Source organism: Podarcis melisellensis (assembly GCF_964234715.1).
Source record: "Podarcis melisellensis genome assembly, chromosome: 3".
NCBI lineage: Eukaryota > Metazoa > Chordata > Lepidosauria > Squamata > Lacertidae > Podarcis > Podarcis melisellensis.
Window position 1 is genome coordinate 58,361,317 of NC_138530.1, and position 16,197 is coordinate 58,377,513.

General features: G+C 40.4%; 1 long non-coding RNA gene across 2 annotated transcripts; it reads right to left on the minus strand.

Annotated features, from left to right (window-relative positions):
- Window positions 1-5,148: 5,148 nt before the first annotated feature.
- LOC309366560 lies at window positions 5,149-13,525 on the minus strand. 2 transcript variants are annotated; one of them, XR_014166778.1, is made up of 4 exons: window positions 13,400-13,525; window positions 8,011-8,229; window positions 6,467-6,653; window positions 5,149-5,445 (listed from the first exon to the last, which is right to left on the minus strand). It is a non-coding gene; the product is annotated as an uncharacterized lncRNA (long non-coding RNA). The 2 variants fall into 2 exon arrangements; XR_014166779.1 differs by having other exon boundaries at window positions 5,149-5,448.
- Window positions 13,526-16,197: the final 2,672 nt, after the last annotated feature.

The following is a 16,197-nucleotide window of genomic DNA, read 5'->3' on the forward strand; positions in this document are numbered from 1 at the left end:
ATGCAGGAGGGCAGAGTGCTATTGCAGCTCACAGACAGATTGGCTACTGTAAAAACAGGATGCTGGAATACATGGGCCATTGACCTGATTCAACAATTTCATCTCACGTGCTTACGTTTTCAGTGAGCGACAGAGGTTCAACAGGGAGGGGTCCTGTCTGATTGCAACCAAAAGGGTTACAGGGGGGTTAAGTAGATATGAAGGGGCCTATTTGGTGGCATCTAACACATCTGCCTGAAAAATCTGGTGATAGAAATGTGTGACATGACCTCATTTCATGTAGGATTTCCTGACTCCCTGCAAACAGCAGCCAATGAAGCTGAGGGTAAGTTAGCAGGGTGTAGGAGAACATTGAAAGCAATTCTATCACATTTCTTTGAGTAGATGTTACTGGAGAGATGTGAAGTTAGATGCACTTTGTACAGCCATTCATCCCCTCTAATAAGTAGCTCAGCCCTAAAGAGAACCTAATCATTAATAGGTAGCCTGTAACTCTGTGGTTTAAATTGATTTTGTCCCATTGACTTCCACAATACAAAATAAATTTAAATCTCAACCTTCTGGATTGTACTGTAGATACTCTGGGCCTACTAAGCCTCAGTTAACCAAGGTTCTGGTCACTGAGATGTACCCACATAGCTCTAGGATGACTGCTCTGAGGTAAGGTAATCTTCATTAATTTTATTTTACTTCTTTAAGCATCATATACTATTTGGACTCTAAAATTTGTAATGTGCTCCTGTTTTGGCATCCAACATTGCAATTCACATCTCTTTCCATTTTGAAACATTAGGGAACCAGTGTCTAAAAAGAGCAAAATTATATCAAGCACAAGCTTCTACTTCAGGTCGGGATAATTTACACAGCAGTTCTCCACACGCTGATCTACATAATCCAGCTTGGATGACATGGCCAGTGATTTCGGGTTGTCTTGCATATTAATTGGAATGCAAATTAATCACTGTAATCCTATTGAAGCTAACAGAAAATAATGTGGCTTATGACACCTTTTGTCTCAGGAACTGAGGCTGGATCAACTCTTCCTTTAATTTTGGACTGACAGAGAAAAGAGAACAACACAGAGGATGGTATTCAACTGAATTTTACTCAGAGTAGACCTGTTGAAATTAAAGGACCTAATTTAGTCATGGTCATTTCATTGGGTCTACTCTGAGTAAAATCTCATTGAACACCACCCATTCTTTGCTGCAGAAGTTTATTTGTATGATCCAAGACCATTAGCAAGACTCTGCACATGGTACAAAACTACTAATGAAACTTCAAGGATTATTTTTATCTTCCCTCCTCTTTTCTTATTACTGCAGCACATTTTATTCATTTATTGTTCATTAAAGACAATGAAATCCTTTATTGCTAGTGTCACTGAGCTATAGAGAAATATCATGTATTAGTTTTCTCTATGCTCCAAGAATATATTTTGATAGCTTAATCAGAGAGAAAAGAAATCTATGAGTTCAGAGCAACACTTATGTTCACAATTTTTTAAAAAAACAAATCTTGGTGTTTCTTTTGCTAGCAGCATCCACAATATTAGAAGAGGTCTCTGCAAATAATGTTAACCATGGCCTTTATTTTATTCAAAGAAGCATGAATAATAAATGACATAGTCATGGATTTCCTGCCACTCAGAAAGCTAATGCTGTTGGGTCAGTTCAGGTAGCAGAAGGCGAAGGGGCTAACTACATATTTTGCACAAATGCATTGTTAGAGAGGTACCATAGATCAGTCTTTTCCAACCTAGTGGCCTCCAGAAGTTTTGGACTAGAACTCCCATCTATAAATACCGTTCCCTGTTCTGGTAGCTTTCTATTTGGATTACTGCAGTCGGGTTGCCTTTCAAGGCCATTTGGAAGGTTCAGTCAGTGCAGTATGCGGCACTGCCACAGTCCCCTTTCCATCCATCACAGCAGTCTTAAAAGTGCTTCATTGGTTACCTTAATTCTACCTTAGATCAATCACCCGAGAAATTCATTGGCCTGGAAGCAAAGGAAGGTCTTGATGTGGTGCCCAAAACATGGCGATGTCAACACTAGGCAGACTTCCCTAGGGAGAGCATTCCACAATTGAGGGATCACTACAAAGGTTTTCTCTTGTGGCCACTCTCTGCATCTCTACCATAAGGGTCACTTGGAGGTGGGCCTTCAAAAATATGAGGGTTCATACTGGGAGACATATTAGGGTTCCAAGCTTTATAAAGTTTTACAGGTCTAAACCAGCATTTTGAATTCATTTGGTGATGAGTTCCAGAGCTGTGGGGCCACCACAGAACAGGTCTTTTGCAGATACTTGTACTCGAAGTTTAGTTATGGGTAAATGGCTTTCTTCATACTATGTCAGAGAAGAACACTTTGAACACCAGAGCTGTAAATTTTCTCTGTGTACATCCATTGGGCTGACCACAAATGGAACTTGGCTCCCTGAGAATCTTAGCTTTCAGTTTCTTAAAATAAATATGAGTTTCTAGCTCTCATGATATGGGAAAAAATCCCAGAAGGAAGGTCTGGTGAAATTTGAAATGAGTTTAGCAGAGCAACTCTTTTAAAAGTGCTTAGGAGTAGAGTATGGCTGCTTTGGCTCTCTGCATGACCCTCTTCCCCTTCATTTCTCAAGTATTTTTTAAATCATTGTGGAAAACTTTATGGGAAATAAATTAATTAGGTAAGACATTAACATGAATGTAAAAGTGTGCATTTTGCTCTGCTTGCTGATATTCTGCTTCTTCTCACAAGATCTGAGTTTCTTTCTTCAGCAGAAACCCTTTTTTATTTTGGCACAGAGCACACACAGCCCTTTATATGCTGAGTTGTAACATTACTGCTGCCATTTTATTGCTCAGTTGCCCTTTCAGGTTATGAACTAAACAAAACAGGAAAAGGTCTAATTAAAACTATTACAGTTTACATTGTCCTCCCAACTTGGGGGGGGGGAGAGAAAAAACTCTAGCTCAAAAAGCCAGTTAAGGTTATTCAAGTGCATCAGCCCTCATCAAAACAATTAAGAGACAGGAAATCAATAGTTAAGTTCTAAGCCTGCTTACCTCCATGATAATGTCTTTACTAAATTACTTCAGCCACATTCATTATATAGGCCTGCAAATGTGTTTCATTTCCTCAGTGGTCCATAGGAGCAAGGTTAAGTTTTTTCATTGGTTTTGATGATCCTTGTGTGGCCGTTGTGATAATACTGGACATTTGGGGGGCTGAGTCACAGCACATTTAAAACCTATAGGAGTCTTCCCATTAACTTTGATTGTTTTTATGGCCAATTCATGAACATATGAACAGAAATGCCAAGGAAGGTGACTGCGAAGGGTATTTTCACACAGCCAAAATAGACTGGATTAAGTCAACATGAAGTCATATTTTATCCCATGAGTGTATTTGCTATGCCATAGCAAATATGACAAGTTAGCAATCAAACAGGAGACGGGTGTGCTATTGCCTCATATTTCCAAGGCCTGCCATCATTAGCCATACAGTTGGCAGCAGACTTAAGGCAGGGGAAAAAGGGGAGCGCTTCATTACACAGTGGAGTGGTTCTCACTTCTAGACTCCTCTACACAATCATACACAACAGTGTGGAGAGATGTCAGTGTGAACCGAACTGGCAAACCATGTGTGTGATAGCAGCTGCACTTTTCTCAACAACTTCAACCATGGAAATGGCTGCTGTGCTAGGACCACACACTGCACAATTGTTTAGAGAAATTTAGCAGTGTCAATGAATACAGAATCCGTTGCCTTAGAATACTGGGGAAACTGCCACCATCAGTTTTGAAGTACTAGGTAATAAATACTCACAGGATAGTTAGGTCTACAGGAGAGATTCAGTTCATTTCAAGGTGAATCCGCATTTCGTGAAACAATGCACAAACTCAAAGGCAACTGTCCTTGAAAATTCACATTTCTCTAAATATTGCAGTACGGTTCTGCAGCCAAACAAATGAGTAAACAATGTGAGTATTAGGGGAAAGTGTGCACTAAATGCATATGTTTGGGAAAATAGCATAGAAGAAAATATGTTATATTAGGGAAATTTGCATACCAAAATGTGTATATTAGGAAAAATTCACACTAAAATGCTTGGGGAAATCCTTTACTTTCCCCCCTTGAAAACCGATGCAGAAATGTGAAGTGAATTTACAATTAGAAAAGTGAGAAACTGAAAGAAACTGAAATTGGCAGATTCCCCCATCCCTACTGGTGGCCTACAAGACCTATCACTATCAGGGCATGTTCAAAGGCACTAAACCTCTAGCTGCTTTCATGTGAAGGTTGATTTCCACAGTGATGACTGCTTGGGAACTTGCCAGGCTAGATGAGCCATTTTTTCCTGTCTGTTTCAATTTTCATCCAAACCAGAATTTGTCAATGTTATTTCACTTACATTTTCACCTCTACTTGCTGTAGGTCGTGGAACAAAATCTGCTCCGAACAAGACTTGAACTACTTCCACTATAATGTTAGTAGATACGTGTGTATACTCAGAGAAGTATTTCAATTTGTAATGTGGATGTGTGCAGTACCTTAATTATCGCCATTTACACATTCAGTTTTCCAGCTGGAAGATGGGTAGATAAATATGTAAATAGTTGTTTAGGACCCACACATTGCATAGTTGCGAATGTACTTATTTTAAGAAAATACAGTAATTATGGACTTGGACCAATCTGGGACAAGGTTTTGGTGCATGGAAACAGAGCGACAGAAGTGTAGGAATGTGAGGGAAATGAATTTACATAATTCCACAACCTCCATCAATTCAGGGACATTTTACCCTAAATATTCCCACTCAGTATTTGTCCAAAACAATCAGGCACAGTTTCAATGCCACTTACCATTTTTATTATTTTAACTCTTAGCCAAAATTGGGATGATAACTGCCACCACTTTAGAGTCATCTAAGAATGTGCAGCACAAACTTGTGGGTTAAGAGCAGTGGGGGTGCTGGACAAATCAATGTGAATATTATAATCTAGGGGTCTGAATATTTAACTTTTTAGATCTGGTAGGTTGAGAGAAAACAATAAAACTTTTAGAAAATTAGTTATCAGTTTATTTTTTAGTTTATTTTTAAAATTTGTTTGCTTATTTTGATTTTGATTTAATCAAAAGAACAAGCCCCCATCATGCTTCACTTTGTGTGTTTATCATACATTTGGCTCACCTCTTTCACAGAGGATAAGGCCATTCATGACTATTACTTATGATAACTCTCTAATTCTTTCATTATCGGAGAGAGTCGGCCTCTGAATATCAGTGGCTGAGGAACCTGGGCACTCATATCCTGCTTGCAAGCTTCCCTTAGGTATCCTGGTGGCCATTGCAGGAACCCAATTCTGCACTAGATGGTCCTTTAGTCTGATCCAGAAGCCCTCTTCTATTTATATTCTCCTGCCTTGGCTGCTTAACATCAAATGTTGACCTGCTAGGAGACAAAATTTGTTGTAATACATTGATGCTCTCTTACGTTTTTGTTGAGTTAGAATTCCAACACTGACTACTTGTTTTAAGGGGGCGGGGCATCTTCTGCATTTTTCCTGATTATGTACAGTAGTTCCTGTGGGTATATATTCAGAATCACCCAAGATTTGCTGCCTCCTTGACACTACTACTATTGACACTCCTATTGTCCATGCTGAGATGAACTTCTACATTGCTGCTTTTTGCAAATCAGTGTTATCATCCTTGGTGACTCCATAAACTTGTTCAAAGCTTACCCTACTTTGTTACTCTATTAATAGCTCAGAGTACTTTCACTGGCATCAACTTTTTGATGTTTATTCCCTAATCAGTAGTTTGACTTCCTGAAGCACCATCCTTTGACCCTTAGAGCCAAAGCCTATCTGTTTTTGCCATCTGTTCACTTCTGAGCTGCATTTCATCTCGCTTGGATCTTTCCCTTCTACATGAGGGGATGACAAGCACAACACCTGGACCCCTAAATCTTTCACTGTTGTAGATAAATCTTAGTAATCATCTTCAACCTGACATTCAACAATAATCAACAAAAAATGGAAAAGGCATTTTTTTCATTTTGTTTTTCCAGTGACATGATCACAAGAAAATACCCCCCCCCCACCAACTTCATATTTGCCAAGACGAAAGCCATTGACAATGAGCAATAAAGAACTCTGAGAGGGGGAAATATATATCTGGTTTTCTTGTTATATGTTTTCTTGTTGTTGTTACATGATTAAATAATATTATTTTTCATGGAATATGTAATGGTTTTTAATATTCTTTATATACGAAATTATTCAACTGCTTTTATATATGCAATTGTTTTTTTATATAATAATAAATATTTCTATGAATGTTTAACTGAAAAACAGCTCTCACAGTTTATAAGGTAAGCTACTATACTAGAGGAAGCCCTTAAAAATGAGCAGTTGGCAGCAAGGAGATGTGTTTGTATACCATAATGGGCACACTGGAACACCTACCTGTGAATAAAATTTTAATGAGGTAAGTTATCCAATGTACCAGATGTCGTTGACCACAAATGAGTATTTTCTGTCTCATACTAAAATGGATGTTTTCTCTCAAGGCAATACAAGGAGTCTCAAGTCACAATTTTAATACCAGTACTTATTCTCTTTGGAATGCAGACACTCAGTTTTTTATACCTTTCTGAAAAAGCAAATGGAGATAGTTTATTGCAAGGTTTAGTATGAGTAAAACACACACACACACACACACACACACACACTTAAAAAAGCTTCATTGTTTTAAAATAATGGCAATTTAATATTTTACACTGCTTCCAGCTTTTTAAGCTTACTTTAAACTTTTAAACTGTTCAAATATCGACTCTTGCCTAAGTAATTATGTATCAGGCCTTGCTGTGAAATAATTAGTGTTCCTTTAATCTATATATGACACATTTGTGATTCCCTAGGTCTACCAGGGCAATCGGAACACCTACTATCTATTTATCGTTACCTCTTAAAACAAATCCAGTTTGGGAGCCAAAGTGGTCCGCCCAAAATTAAAGGAGCAAGTAGTTTCTGCCTATGTATTGAGGGGGTGGGGGTTCAAAGGTATGCAGAAGTTGCAAATTAAAATAACCCCAAACTCCCAAAGCAGTCTGACCAAAAACATAAGAGCCCTGCTGAAACAGACCAAAGGCTATCGTGTCCAGCAACTGCTAGGAAATGCTTTTAGGGTACAGTCTTATGGTCAATGGAAGACCGTCCCAGAGCCATAGGATTTTGCAGAACTCCGTCCTGATTGGTGGAGGAGATCTACCCTTGGAGGCTGCATGGAAAGAACTGCTGCCATTGTTCCTTCACAGTGGCTACTTCCACAGGGGAAGCAGGGTGGGGTGGTGATATTGCAGAGGCAGATCAGGAATGGCTTTAGATCCAGTGAGTCCAATTTCTGAATCAGGGTAGAAAGTACATTGGCCCAGGGGCTTGCCTACTTATTTCCCTTCCTGTTAGGACCAATGCGAAGGAATTGTGGGAGGTGGGAAGACACTGATGGAAGGAAAATGGAAGGAAGGAAGAAAGGGTGGAAGGAAACCCCCCCTACAACACATTCTGCCTTACAAGTATAAGTTTAGCAAAGCTTTGGATTTGAGATTTCATCTGCCTTCAAGTTGTCGCCATCTTGTAAGGGTCTGTTGCTGAGACCATGGCAAGTGGGCATTTTATGGCATGCTAGCCCACAAATATTTTATATGGAGTTTGTACATGGAGGCTGATCAGTGATAATCCTGCACAAAATATTCCCTTTCCATTGCAAATCTGCTGGCCAAAGCTTCAGCAGAAACCTGTTGCATGAAACCAGCCTTTTAGCACTATACTGCAAGAAACTTATAATATGGTGTGTTATTCAATTTGATTTAAAGCCTTCTACCTTAAACCCTTGCAACAAACACACAGCTCTCCTAATTCTTCTTCTTGTTTTTTATTATTATTAAAAACACTTTAAACAATTTCAGCCATGAAAACATTAGATTGGAGAAGTTGGTTGAGAGTCTAACCTTTATTTCCGTGAGTTCCAAGCATTCTGGAGATGATCCCTGGGTAAATGCCATTCTGATTCTATTAAGGTTAAATTTCAAACAGACAGCAAAGGGCAAGACGAGAGCGGAAAGTAATTACAGAGAACAGTGCACATCTGCCTCCCAATGCCTGTTCAAAGTCACCAGCACCAGCACCAAATGGGTTGAAGCTGTGCTCAAGTCCATGAGTGTCGGGTCCTGTTAAACAACAATATAAGCCAGCTTTGAAAATGAAGAGCTGGGAGCACGGGAACATTAGAGTTCACATGTTAAAGAAAGAGTATTATTCTCTTCTTTGAAAAATAGATATTGTTAATTATATTAAAGGTAAAGGTAAAGGTACCCCTGCCCGTACGGGCCAGTCTTGACAGACTCTGGGGTTGTGCGCCCATCTCACTTAAGAGGCCAGGGGCCAGCGCTGTCCGAAGACACTTCCGGGTCACATGGCCAGTGTGACATCGCTGCTCTGGCGAGCCAGAGCTGCACACGGAAACGCCGTTTACCTTCCCGCTGGTAAGCGGTCCCTATTTATCTACTTGCACCCGGAGGTGCTTTCGAACTGCTAGGTTGGCAGGCGCTGGGACCGAGCAGCGGGAGCGCACCCCGCAGCAGGGATTCGAACCGCCGACCTTTCGATCAGCAAGTCCTAGGTGCTGAGGCTTTAACCCACAGCGCCACCTGTGTCCCTTGTTAATTATATTATGGGTGCCTATATATTTTCAGAATCCAGACATGTATCATTTCAAATTGCTAGAAAGGTAACGAATGAAGATCATTTTCATGCTTTGGAGAAACTCAAAATTGAAAGAGAGGGAATTAGTAGTAGTAGAAGTAGTAGTAGTAGCAGCAGTAGTACTATTAGTATTATCCATACAATGTCATGACAATGTCATGTGTTTGACAGGTGGTTTCCCTGCCCAGCTATCAAAGTTGGTCCATGGAGTGCGGTTAGATAAAGAGCTGGTCCTCAGAGCCAAAATTTTACCACACACTTGCTTTACAGGAATATAATTTGTAAATGTGACTGTTATGAAAATTATAAATCTAAGATATAAAATAAATGTTCATAAATGTACCAGGCAAACAAATACATAAATATATAAACCACAGGTCTGAAACAGTACAGGAAAATAATCCTGAAGCCATTTTGACTCCCAAATTGACCTCAAAGATTTCTCTGCAAGGAGGAAGGAAATGGGAGAACCTCCCCATTGCCTCTTTGCTCACAAATCCTGTCTTAAGGGCGTATCTGTGTATGAATAGGGTGAGCCTGTGACCTGCATTCAGGATTTGAGTATTTACCATCACAAACAAATAGCCAGACTGCTCAGGTAATGAAGTCAGTGACCATATCAGGTACCCTGATTTCTGCTGTAGACCACCTCCTTCTGTGATGTATGTATGATGTTTCGGGGGGGGGGGGTTCCCCAGAATACACAACTGGGGGAGAAATGTGTTGTCCAACAACATCTTAAGGACCCCAGGTTCTCCATTCCTGTAGATGGACAGCAGCCCTCCCAGGAAGCGAGTTGTCAACTCTGTTTCTTCACCACAGAACATTTTGCAATCTATATGCTCACTTTGTTCTTCTCCCTTCCTTCTCACTTTGTTCTTCTCCCTTAATCTCCTCAGGCTCACAATTATACCATGCAGGGTGCTTAAAAACAAAACTAAAAACCCAACACATACATTTTACTGTTCAGACAGAACAGGTGCCTGACTATTACTGCCCTGTGTCTGTCACCTCCTGTTTAACCAGCAGGGGAAACAGTAAAACAGTAAAGGGCCGCGCTCTACAAAAAACAAGAAAGAACCTAATGGAACAAGGGGAAAGAGGTCTATTTGGAAATACCTGGTTAGCATAAAGGCACAATCAGAATGAACCCTGGCAATAAAATGCCACGAAAACGCTTCCCAATAAATCTTAATGAGAGATTTCCCAGGTGGTTTGCAGTCAGATTGCTGATTGTTACTTAATTAGTACAGGTGCTGTCTGCGTAGGGAAGCTGTAGAGGACAAACGGCTGCCAAGCAGACAACAAACTCAAAGGCAGGCAGCTCCAAATTGGAAACAAAATACGCTTGGCTGCGTGATAGGCTGCTGGAGAGAACCTAGCTGATGGTGAAAAGAAGCAGTTGGAAATTTTGATATAAAAAGAAAAGCTTAAACCATTTTAGAAGCACTTTTTACCAGTGAGAGCTATGACCTGGAACTTGGCCACAGTAGTTCAGGCAATGGTGTGGCTTCTCTTACTGTTTGTATATCATTCCCTTAACAGTTTGTGATCAGATTACTTAAGAAATAGCCTTACCCCATCTATGCCTATTCAATCACTTTGATTTAAGGAGCAGGCACTGCTACATATGCTGCATAATACTCGTTCTACATTTGTAAGGAATTGATATTTATTATGGCAGCATCCACACTTTTGAACTTCCTGCCTATTGACATCAGGCAAGCATCTTCACAGTACTCTTTTATTTATTTTTTTATAATATTTATTAAAGTTTTTCAATATGCATACATAATTGGTTCACAATAAAATATCTGTCATAACATATTTTCATAACTTCTTTGGACTTCCTCTCATCTCCCGCTCCCATTTTAATCATGAGAAAAGAAATTTTTCAGCAAATTATCCTCTTATTCACATTATATACCCTCAAACTTAATTTATAATCTGATAGTTCCCAAATGGTTCACATTTTCTTAATCTCACTTATCTTCCTAATTCTATCTAATTTAGTGGTGCCCAATTCTTTATGATTTAGCAACCTGCTTAACATTCAGTCATGTTACAATGTTTTTGTAAATAAATCTTAAATTTCTTCCAGTCTTCTTCCATCCTCTCTTCTCCCAGGTCTCGGATTCTGCCTGTCATCTCGGCCAGTTCCACGTAGTCTATCAGTTGCATCTGCCAGTCTTCCAGTGTGGGGAGATCTTGAGTTTTCCAATGCTTCGCTAGGAGTATTCTTGCTGCTGTTGTTGCATACATAAAAAAAGGTTCGGTCCTTCCTTACCACCCCTTGGCTGACAATGCCCAGGAGGAAGGCCTCTGGTTTCTTAGTGAAGGTATACTTAAATACCTTTTTCAGTTCATTATATATCATTTCCCAGAAGGCCTTCACTTTAGGGCATGTCCACCAGAGGTGAAAGAATGTACCTTCACTTTCTTTACACTTCCAACATTTATTATCAGACAGGTGGTATATTTTTGCCAGTTTGACTGGGGTCATGTACCATCTATAAATCATTTTCATTATATTTTCTTTCAAAGCAGTACATGCAGTAAAGTTCAACCCAGTAGTCCACAGCCTTTCCCAGTCCTCAAACATGATGTTATACCCAATATCCTGCGCCCACCTTATCATAGCAGATTTAACCATTTCATCTTGAGTGTTCCATTTGAGCAGCAAGTTATACATTCTAGAAAGTACCTTGGTCTTTGGTTCTAACAGTTCTGTTTCTAATTTCGATTTCTCCACCTGGAACCCTAACTTCTTGTCATTTTTAAAAATTTCTTTGATCTGAGCGTAATGTAACCAGTCTCGCACTTTATCCTTCAATTTCTCCTGACTCTGCAATTTCCAATTGTCTCCATCTTTTTCTAAAATCTCCCAATATTTTGGCCAATTGGCCTCCATATTGGGTGTTTTTCACAGTACTCTTTTAACCTCTTGCTTAAAACATTTTTGTTTAGGCAAGCCTATCCAAACATGTAGAATGCTGGCATGTGTTTCAATGTGGTTTTTAGCTTATTGTTGATTTTTCGAATGTTTAAAACTGTTAAAACTGATCATTTTTAAAATTCTTTTTGTTTTTTAAAGTCCTTTTTGAGGTTTTATTCTAAGTGGTATATAAAACTTGTAACATTAATTCATTAGTTAATCATCTTTTCACAGATGCTATCAACAGCATAGTTTGTCAATCGAGGCATAATTCTCCTTACACCCAAGACCATTGGCTCACTAGGTTCCCTAACCCAGCTGAGCTGTGCTTTATTTATGGCAGAAAATAGAGGTGGTCCATGAAATACACAAGCCCTCATTTCTGCAAGCCTCCAGTTTTAACCAAATTACGTCTCACCTATGACCTTCCCTAAATAGCATCTAAGGAGGCAATCAGATTAATCTGGCAGCAGTCAAATTGCTGGCTGGAGTTCCCTTTAGAACCTACATAACCTGTTTTTTAAAAAACAGCACCGGATGCCAGTTCAAAATGCTCACGTAAGTGTTTGAAGCCCTTGATGACTCAGGTCCCAAATATATGAAATAAAACATCCTTCGCTACAGGCCCTTTTGAACACTAAGATCAACAGACGGGGCTCTTGGTAGTTCCACCATCCTTAAAAGCTCATGGCAGTGGTAGCCCAGGACATGACATTCTTTGTGATAGTCTTGTAAGTAGTGGAGCTTGGTCCCCACAAAGGTGCATCTGACACCTTCATATACAGCAGAGACTGATTAAGATGCTCCACTTTGCCCTGGCCTTTGATACCCAAGGTGTGTATTTTAGGACTCGCCCTACCACTGGCTATGCTGGCTCTCATAATTTTTAATCACGCAGCCTTCAAATCATTTTCAACAATAACATCATATGACTTTCCCCCTTTTGGGCACCAAGTGGGGGGGGGACCCTCAGAAGTCAAATATATACATCCCCTCCACATATGTTACCTAGCTCCTAAACAACTCCTTTGTTAGAGCTGTCTGTTGCATAGGTTTGAAACCCTTCCAGTGCTACACAAGGTTTATTCTGAACCACATGCTTCATTAGCATTGGCCACACACTTCCCATTGTTTTTATGCGAGGTGCAAGAGGTAATTACCTCTTTTTGCAGGAAATGCAGCCATGGGCATTGCCATAAATATTCAGACCTCTTAAGTCCATGGGCATTGGCATGCATAGGGAGTGCTCCCAAAAGACAGCTATTTCTCAAATCAGAGTTTCTTGCTATCACAATGGATTTAAGAGTGAGCTGATGAAGCATTTTGCAACATTTATCTTCTTGTCTATTCAAAAAGGCACAAAAGCAAACTTTAAATTTAAAGACACATTTTTGCCCACTAAAAGAAATAAGTACGGTATATGCTACCCTCCTTCAAGCTCCCACTGTAAGTATTGGTTTGGGGGTTCCCTGCCCCTGCCCAGCAACTTAAAAAAAAGATTTTTAAAGATTTAACAATGTTCTTTCAATAACAAAATACTTCTTATATATTTTTTTAGTCTTGTCTTTCCACTCTGAACACAGATCATGTATTAACACTAGCAACATACACACTGCAATAAAATAAGTAAAACAAGCACAGAACCAACAAAACAGAGACATTTAATAAATCAACACTTTAGAGGGATTAGCAAAGGCTACCTGAAACAGAAAGATCTTCAGCCTATGGAGGGAGAAGGCTGCTCCTGTCCTGCTTGAGGACTTCCTAGTTGGCCACTGTGAGAACAGGATGATGGACTAGATAGGTCTTTGGTCTGATCCAGCAGGGCTCTTCTTGTGTCCTTAAGAATGACAGAAAGGGGATAAATAGATCTCCCAAGGAACTCTATATTCTAGACGCCACCACCAAAAAGGCCCTTTCTTGTTTTTATACCAGCTAAGCTTCAGAAGTGGATGGGACATGCAAGAAAGCCTCTCCTCAGTGGTTGGGATTGACGGCAGCTAAAAAAGCCAATGCAATTCTGGGCTGCATCAATAGGAGTATAGCATCTAGATCAAGGGAAGTAATAGTGCCACTGTATTCTGCTCTGGTCAGACCTCACCTGGAGTACTGTGTCCAGTTCTGGGCACCACAGTTCAAGAAGGACACTGACAAACTGGAACGTGTCCAGAGGAGGGCAACCAAAATGGTCAAAGGCCTGGAAACAATGCCTTATGAGGAACGGCTAAGGGAGCTGGGCATGTTTAGCCTGGAGAAGAGGAGGTTAAGGGGTGATATGATAGCCATGTTCAAATATATAAAAGGATGTCACATAGAGGAGGGAGAAAGGTTGTTTTCTGCTGCTCCAGAGAAGCGGACACGGAGCAATGGATCCAAACTACAAGAAAGAAGATTACACCTAAACATTAGGAAGAACTTCCTGACAGTAAGAGCTGTTCGACAGTGGAATTTGCTGCCAAGGAGTGTGGTGGAGTCTCCTTCTTTGGAGGTTTTTAAGCAGAGGCTTGACAACCATATGTCAGGAGTGCTCTGATGGTGTTTCCTGCTTGGCAGGGGGTTGGACTCGATGGCCCTTGTGGTCTCTTCCAACTCTATGATTCTATGATTCTATGACAATGTGCAAGGAAATCTTCTTTTAAATTGCCTGGCTCCAAGGCATGTAGGGCTTTAAAGACGATTCATCAATGATTTTTTTTTTTGGCCCAGGGTCTTCTTCAGAAATGAATGCCAAAAAAGAGAGAGCATAATTCTACTAATTCCCCCAAGTCACCCCACAAGCTTTCGGAATGCTTGTTTTAATTATTCACGTTAAGAATGCAATAGTGCAGGAGAATTAGAAGTACAGGACCCAGAAGGCCGTTTGTTACATAAAGCGGTGGCAGCTGTGATGAGATAGAAGTACAATGGAGGCTCATATCACTGCTTAGTTGCTTGATCACAATGTTAGCTGCCAGGGCATGGAGTTTAAATTGAGAGCCAAAAGGTTGATTGTGATGTTGATGCCTGTAGGATGGACTCTACAGAGAGATGTGCCGGGGTGATGATGTCTCTCATTACTGATGACTTTCAAGTGAGGCAGAACTATCATCTTCCTGCAGAAGTGACCTGCTAATTATATTAGTAACAGAAATTAAAGAGGACTTTTTAACACGAACAGCAATAACTGGCAAAGCTTCAGCGACAAGAACAGAATGGATCTGACTTCTGCTGCCCTGCTGTAATGAAGACCTGTGCTGACTTTAGGCTATGCACATAACTAACACTATAACAGCTTTCTGTGACTTTTGTAGTTTGGGTCTGATTCCTCTACATGTTGCAGATTTTGGTAAATCTTTGCTCGCACATCCTTCCTTTTCTTTCTAAATAATAATAATAATAATAATAATAATAATAATAATAATTTATTTATACCCCACCCATCTGGCTGGGTATCAAAAGCATGATAAAACATTAAACATTAGATGAGCTGTCAAGATACGAATCTATATATACATGTATACACTCCACATCACATCTGATTTTCTGAACAGGGAAGGTATGAATTCTTCCATCCAACCACATGCAGAACCTTTGCAGACAGGAGGCATTATGAATCTACTCTGAATTTCATGAAGTCCACATGGAGGGGACAGACTGAAATTCACATGCTTGAAATACATATTTCACAATGTAATCTAATGTGTCTCATCAGAAATGCACAAGCCAATATAAGCAACTCCACTACAAAATCCCAATACACATACACAAAACTTTTCGGCATTTTGTACCAAAACAACATTTCACGCACAGATGCTCCTAGTAGCTTTGAATTTCATTAACCATTGTCAGGGACTGAGCAGAGGAGGAATGGTGGAGACCGCCTCCCCAGCCTGACCTTCCAAAGAAGAAGAATTACAACAGGGGTTTGAGGGAGGTCACAGCTCAGAGACAGATGAGGGGGAAAGCTGGGAAAATAATGGGAGACGAAGAGGAGGAGGAGGAGGAGGAGGAGGAAGCACAAGGGGAGCGACAGCTGACAGACTCAGTGTCTTTAGAGAGCATCTCCCAGAACACGGTGGGCCTTGAAAGTAGCAGAGCAAAAAGCTCAAAGGCAGAGGGCACGTTCCAGCACCCGTAGTGATCACTCATGAGGAAGTTGGAGGGGATGGAGATTCACTTGGAGCAACAACATTATTCCAAGAGGCCACATTCCCAAGGCTCTCTCTGTGAATATTGAATAAAAGCAGATGGTAAGGCTTTCCCCTTGTCCAGTCCTGGCAACCTGCCGCGAGGGTTGCTTCCTCTGCTGCCTGACAGCCATGTGAGCACACAAGAAGCAGTTACTTCGAGTGACAACCAGCTAAGTCACACTCAGAGAAGACGAAATGAAACAAACAGACTTAGGTTGAACACAGGACCTTATGTAGACCCATCTTCCATAGCTGGGGCCTGGTGAGGATGGTAGCTGTTTAAAGCTCTCCCATCCCACCACCGGCACAGTTTGCAACTGCTGCGGTAG